We start from the raw sequence: 6,727 nt of genomic DNA on the forward strand, positions 1-6,727 counted from the left end.
TGGACCCACATAACCTACTCCCTCATATATGGATGGAATTGTCCTCATTTGGCTCCTTGGATTGGTATTCGGTTTCTATCTCCGCGGTTTTGGTTTCACCAATTTTCCCATGGAGCGCACACAATATTGGCGCAGTCCATGTTATTTGGAACACGACAACCTCGTTACGTTCCATTCTTGTTTTGTCCCCCAACAAAAATTGAAGTAGATAAAGGAATATTAAAGGATTCTTTTCCTTATCTATGTACAATTATCATAAGTAGGGTTTAATTTTATTTATTCTTAAAGCAATACCTTTTTGTAACCATTCGATACTGCTAATTTATAATTTCCTTATTTCAAATTTACAGTTAAGAATTTTACAACGTATATTTTATTTTAACAATCACTCCCTCTTTTCTTTCTCTTAATTAAGAGAAAGTTAGAACATTTATACGAAACTACTAACTTTAAGAAAATTAACAGAAAAATATAAAATATAAAAAGATTGTCTATAGTATAAAGATTTATTTTTTGAAATGAAAAAATAATAAAGAAAATTAAAAATTTTATCATAAAAGCATTTCAAAAATATTAAAATAAAAAAACATTAAAATGTGTCAACAAGGTAGATCAAATAAAGTTAAAAAATATATATTTGTCAATATCGATTATTTTACTTTAGAGAATCAAATTGATATACCTTTTCAACCAATCATGAGTTAATTTTAAGTTTTTTTAAACATTTACAACTAGAAAATGGATTAATACAGACAGATTTACAGACAGATTTGGTCTTTATTACAGATGGATTTTTTATTACCGACGAAATTACCGACGGATTTTGTCCCTCTGTAAAAGCTCCGTCGGAAATTATTTACCGACAGATTTTTTTCCGTCAAAAAATTACAGACGGACTTTTACCAGTTACCGACGGATTTTTCCTCTGTAAATTTTCATCCATTTTCCAAAGGCGACGAACTTTCTGACGGATTTTTCTTCTGTAATTACAGACGGACAGACGGATTTTTCGACAGATTTTCCGTCTATAATTTGAACTTCGGAAAATCATCCCACGTTATGATTACAGACAGAAAATCCGTCTGTAAATCCATTAGTAAGGTAAAATAGAATTTTTTTTTATTTTTTTAATTGCAAAATAAACTTGTTTTCATACAAAATAAATATAAATTTAATACAAATTTTTATCTAATTTGTATTCGAATATTTATAATATTTCAAAAAATAAACAAATTCATTGTATTATGAAGTACTATAAACAAGCAAGTCAATATAATTCAAAACATAAACAAAATGTATTGATCATCAACTATAATTCCTAGTATATTGTTCAACCATACTAAAACAATCAGCTATAGTCTTCAGTGTCATCTTCATCCTCATCCGAAGACATTGAGGGTGGCGGTGGTGGCGGTGGTAGTGGAACTACACTAGAACTACTTGATGCTCCAACCTTCTCATAATAGCTAACATAAGCCTCATTCCATCTCTTCTGTTTCAGCTTTTCCTTCTTGGCCTTTCCAATTGCCCGTTCCAACTTTTCTAACTTCTTTTGAGTCTTTTCCAAAGGAGCCAAGTGTGTATTTAACAACTTACTAATACGCTCATCTGTTTGTTGAGTAATACGCTGAAAAAGCTCTTCATTGAGATTATGAATCTATCTGTTCTCGCAAATCAGGAACAGAATTTTGATTTCTTAGTGCTCTTTCAGATAAAGAATTGGCAGAAGTAGTTCCAGACTTGATAGAGCTAGAAAAGAATGACCCTTTTTCATAAACTCGATTCTTCTTTTGCCCACCACACACTTCCTCCCAAATCAAGTCTTCATCAATTGGTTATAGCTCCATTTCTTGTGCTTGAGCCTCGGCATGTTGGGCCTGAACTTCTGCCAACTTTTTTATAAACTTCTCCTGTTGCACAATGATTATATCAATTATATTATTATTATTAAGACAAATAGCTATGCATATCACAGTGCAGCAAATGCAGATTATAGAAAACCAAGCTGATGATTCTGTTGACTTTCGTAATTGAGATAGCTTAGTCATAAGCTTCTTCAACAAGGTTTAGATTACAGAGAAGTAAAAAGATTCATTTGATGATGGGTTGGTATTTGGTAAACCCAATCCACACTAACTAATAACCCAAATATACAAAGTAAGTGTGACATGGTAGATGGGCGTATTCAAGGCTCTAACATGGTATCCTATGCTAATCATATCATCATATATATCAAAAAAAGAAAAATAATTAAAAATAAAAATAAGAAAGAGAAAGAGAAAGAGTGAGGGGCACAGAAAGATAGAGTACTTGTTAAGACATTTGACATTGGGCAATTACTGTGCTCCAAGATCGTGGGAACTGCTACATATTTTCATAATATATATATATATATATATATATAGATAAGCTTCAAAGAGAAACACAATCTTGTTCAATTACTGCATCAATTCAGTTTACATTTTCTGTTTTCAAAAGAGCTACCTTCTTGTTCTTCAATTCATCATATGCCTTCCTGTTCTTCAATTCATCAATATTTCTATTTCTCTTTAAAGAATTAAGATAATTACTAAAAATATATTATATACAATATAAATGACTCATGTGATTGGTTTCCTTCGGCCTTAATGCATAGCATTCTAACAGCTATCGATAGTTGAGAGTGCACACAACCTTCCCACAAAGGTTTTTGAGCTGCCTCAAGAAGATCAAAAAAGTTTTTAGCCTCTACATGAGGATCTTCTGGACCAGCAGAATCGAAAATCATTTCATGATACCTTCTGGAGTTGTCTTCCCAGCTAATGTCATACATATTACATTCTTCCACATTTGCACTACTTCCTGAACTACCTTCCCCGCAATTATTAAATCTCGTCTGATTAATCCTTATGTCGTCAATCTCTCCATGTTCTGTCCAAATCTAATAATTTGGTATAAACCCCTTTTCCAACAAATGCATCTTAATAATGTTCAGCTCTTTATAAGTTGTGCATCTACACTTAACGCATGGGCATCTACACTTTTCTTCTGACTTCACAACATCTAACTTACTAATTGTTTCTATAAACTCCTCAACCTTGTCATAAAACTCAGGTTTAATACCCTCCTTGTTGGATTCAACCTATCATACATCCACACTCGATGGTGCCAAGACATTTCTTACGAATTTGATATTTTTAGTACCTATAAATCATCCAACACAAGCAATATTTCATCTATCATACAACATCCTATCAATATTTAACCATATCAATGTTTTCAATTTAATACAAGTAACAACACAACACAAGTAATATTTCATTTATCATACAATACCCTAGAAATCAATGAAGTTTACAACACAAGAATTGCACTAACCTTAACTCCAAGCAAAAAGTTGAAGGGATGGGACAAAAATCTCTGAGTGAACACACAAATTAGTCTTCTAATAATCAACTACTGTGCAATGAGAGAGAGAGTGTATGTGTGTGTGTTAGAGTATTATTTTTATAAAATCAACACACAAATTTATGAATATTTATAAAATAATATTTCAAGATTAAAGTAATATATATTTGACTAAAATATCTTTTACTAACTATATATAAAAAAAATTAAAGAGAAACCAAACAGATCTAAAAAATTTTTATTTACGTATCATTTTTAACTTAATTAAACAATTTTATCAATATAAAAGAGAAACCAAACGGATCTAAAACTTCAAATTCCCACAGAACCATAACCCTATGAAATGGCGGCAGGAAAATAAAAAATGAGCATAAAATTCTAAGAATATATTTTAAAAGTATCAGTTATCTAAGACAGAAAATTGCTGAAAATGGCCCAGTTCTTCTAACCAATATACTTAACATCCAGGTAGCTGAAAACACAAGTGAAATGCAAAGGATAACCTTTAATGAACCAAACTAACCAAGGGAATGAGAAACTCACTAGATTGCTATTTGAGTATATTTGAGTCCTTAGCAGATCAGTTTGAGGCCCAATTGCAACTGGTAGTAAAAGTAGAAGTAATACATTAGCCAAACAAGAGAGAAAACAAAGTCAGAGATTCATATAACACATCTAAAAAAAACAACTTGGCAATAAGCAAGAGCAGCAAGCAAAGACAAGTTAGAGTAATATAATATTAAGCAGAACATGCAGCCAAGAAAAGAAGCACATGTTCCTAACTTGATCCACTCATCTTCAGATCCAATCATACACAATAATACTTTATTTCAATATAAACAAAGAATAAAATTAAAGAAAAAAAGAAATGAAAGGACACACATACATTCTTGAATCATGCATGTATATACACTGAAAAATTAAAACACATAAGATAATTAAGGATAGAGAATTAAAGCCACAAACTAAAAAGAAAAGAAGAGCAGTAGTGTAGTGAAGTAATCTGAAAAATAATAAGGTAAATAGTGAAAGCAGTTAGAAGTAGATGGAAAGTGCAAACCTTGTAGTTTACGACATGTATTTGATATTATTATTATTATTATTATTATTATTATTATTATTATTATTATTGAAGCCGTGCATATATTTCATTGTAACTGTTCTATGGCCTTAGATAGCTTTTAATGCATATAACTGTGAAATCCAATCACTTCAAACTTTCTCCAAAAGTCTCTCTCTTCTCTCCTTAATTCAGCACCTTCTAGCACCACAGAAAGATAATAAATTAACAACAACAACAACAACAACAACAACAACAACAACAACAACAATAATAATAATAATAATAATAATAATATAGTACTGTAACCGTGTAAGCTTATAACCATGGAGTATGCTATATAGAAGAAGGGTTTTAATTAAGTAAGTAATTGTACTTGTACTTGTTCCTAATTTGGAGAAGAGCAAAGAGACAGTTGTTGAATCTGCCAAATCTGCTGCAAATGTTGTCAAAGAAGCTGTTCACAACACTGAAGAAAAAGACTCTGATGCAAAACTTTGATTAAAATCTGGAAATTATTTCTACATTTAATTTTGAATTTAATCAAAATTATTATAGTCTTCTGAAGGCTGAAGCATACTTAATCATGATGAGTGCACAAAGCTTGAAGTATTGCCATAAGAATTGAGAAATTTATTTCAATTTTAATTTTATATTTTATAGAAAACCTGACTCTCAATTTATTAAAAATAAAAGAAGTAGGATTTTGAGCATTGTTTTAATCAGGTGGAAGAAGAAAAGGGTCATTCATGAATCCAAAGTTCATGGTTTCCAACCCATTTACAGGATCAGGGCACTGTTCCACTACATTGGGGATAGTGGAAACTTGGCTGAGTCTAAATCCATTGAGGAAACTGGAGTTGAAATTAGGATCCATTTTCAAAGGCATGAAATCTGAAAGAAAATTCACCTCTTCCATCAATATTATTAATCAAAAGTGTAGTTATGTGTCACCATAAAAACCACCATCACTACAACAACTACTAAACATTGCATGGCTACATGAACCAAACAAAACAAGGCCATAGTATCCTGTCCTAAATCAAAATTAAATTTAAATAATTAATATTTAATCCCCTTTCAGATTTAAATATCTACCTTCCCACAATAATATAAGATGCTAATATATACTATATTCCATGGAAAATCAAATGTAGCTAGGGAAGAAGCAGAATGCCATGAAAAAGACAAGGATTTATGGATGTGGAGATAATTACAACACAGCTCACATCAACACCTTACATGCATGTATTAAAACTAGTTGAAGAGGGAAACTTTAGAACCCTAGGAGCTAGAGCCGCACAATTCATGCGTACAAAAAATGAAATTGAGGAAAGAATAGACAAATTGTTGAGTAAGTAAACCTGATTATTAAAACAAGTAAGGAGCTTGAGATTAACAACCTGATTATCAAAATTGTTGAGTAAGCAAACCTGATTATCAAAACAATTTTGAAGGGAGAACAAATAGTAGAACAGTATATAACTGTAATAGTTTTACAAAAATTATTGAGAATAAATATACCACAGGCCATCGCTGAACCACATGCAACCAAAAATCACTCAGTTTTTGCTTCAATCTTGAAAGAGTTGTACTATATTGTCCTGATGTTGAAGGACTAACCGCAGAGTCCTGTGAACTACGGCTCCTGTAGCACTTTCACCATAACTCTCAGCAAACTATGAATCAGCAAGGGCAGTGCCACGGGAAGCAATTCATGAACTATCAAATAAACAATCAAGTCATCACAAAACTTGACACACAGTGGCTCTTTCATGGTGAATAATCAAAGAACTCGATGAGTTAATCCAAATTTAGGAGAAACAGGCAAACGCAGAGATTAAATCACAAAATTGGAAATGAAATCACAAAATCAAAGACAAACGCTAGCTTAATCCTAAATCAAAAATGGCGAGGAGCAAAGAATCAGAAACAACGCACGGTGAGGAGGGGAGGAACCCTTTGCGACGGCGATGCCACGAGCTCAACTCAGAACTTCGTGCAACGGTGAGGAGAGGAGGAACGATGCGAAGAGGGTCGAGTAGAGCTTCCCCAGATGCACCCACAGTCTGTCCCCGCCGGCGGCGACAGCACCTTCTACCAGAGGAGAAGAGTTCGAGGGATGAGGGCGAAGAGTTCGACAGCACCTTCTATAGCAACGTTCGAATGGAGTGTGAATAGAGTGTGAATGGGTGGTGATAAAATTAGGGTTACTCAATATTTACCGATGGAAAATTTAAATTACAGATGGATTTTCTGTCTGTAATAGTTTAATAAAAC

The 6,727-nt window shown here is 32.5% G+C and overlaps 1 pseudogene; it reads right to left on the minus strand.

Annotated features, from left to right (window-relative positions):
• Nucleotides 1-1,348: 1,348 nt before the first annotated feature.
• On the minus strand, nucleotides 1,349-1,847 carry LOC148570624 (uncharacterized; annotated as a pseudogene).
• Nucleotides 1,848-6,727: the final 4,880 nt, after the last annotated feature.

The sequence above is a fragment of the Arachis ipaensis genome, chromosome B3, assembly GCF_059453495.1.
Source record: "Arachis ipaensis isolate K30076 ecotype BB chromosome B3, ASM5945349v1, whole genome shotgun sequence".
Classification (NCBI taxonomy): Eukaryota; Viridiplantae; Streptophyta; class Magnoliopsida; order Fabales; family Fabaceae; genus Arachis; species Arachis ipaensis.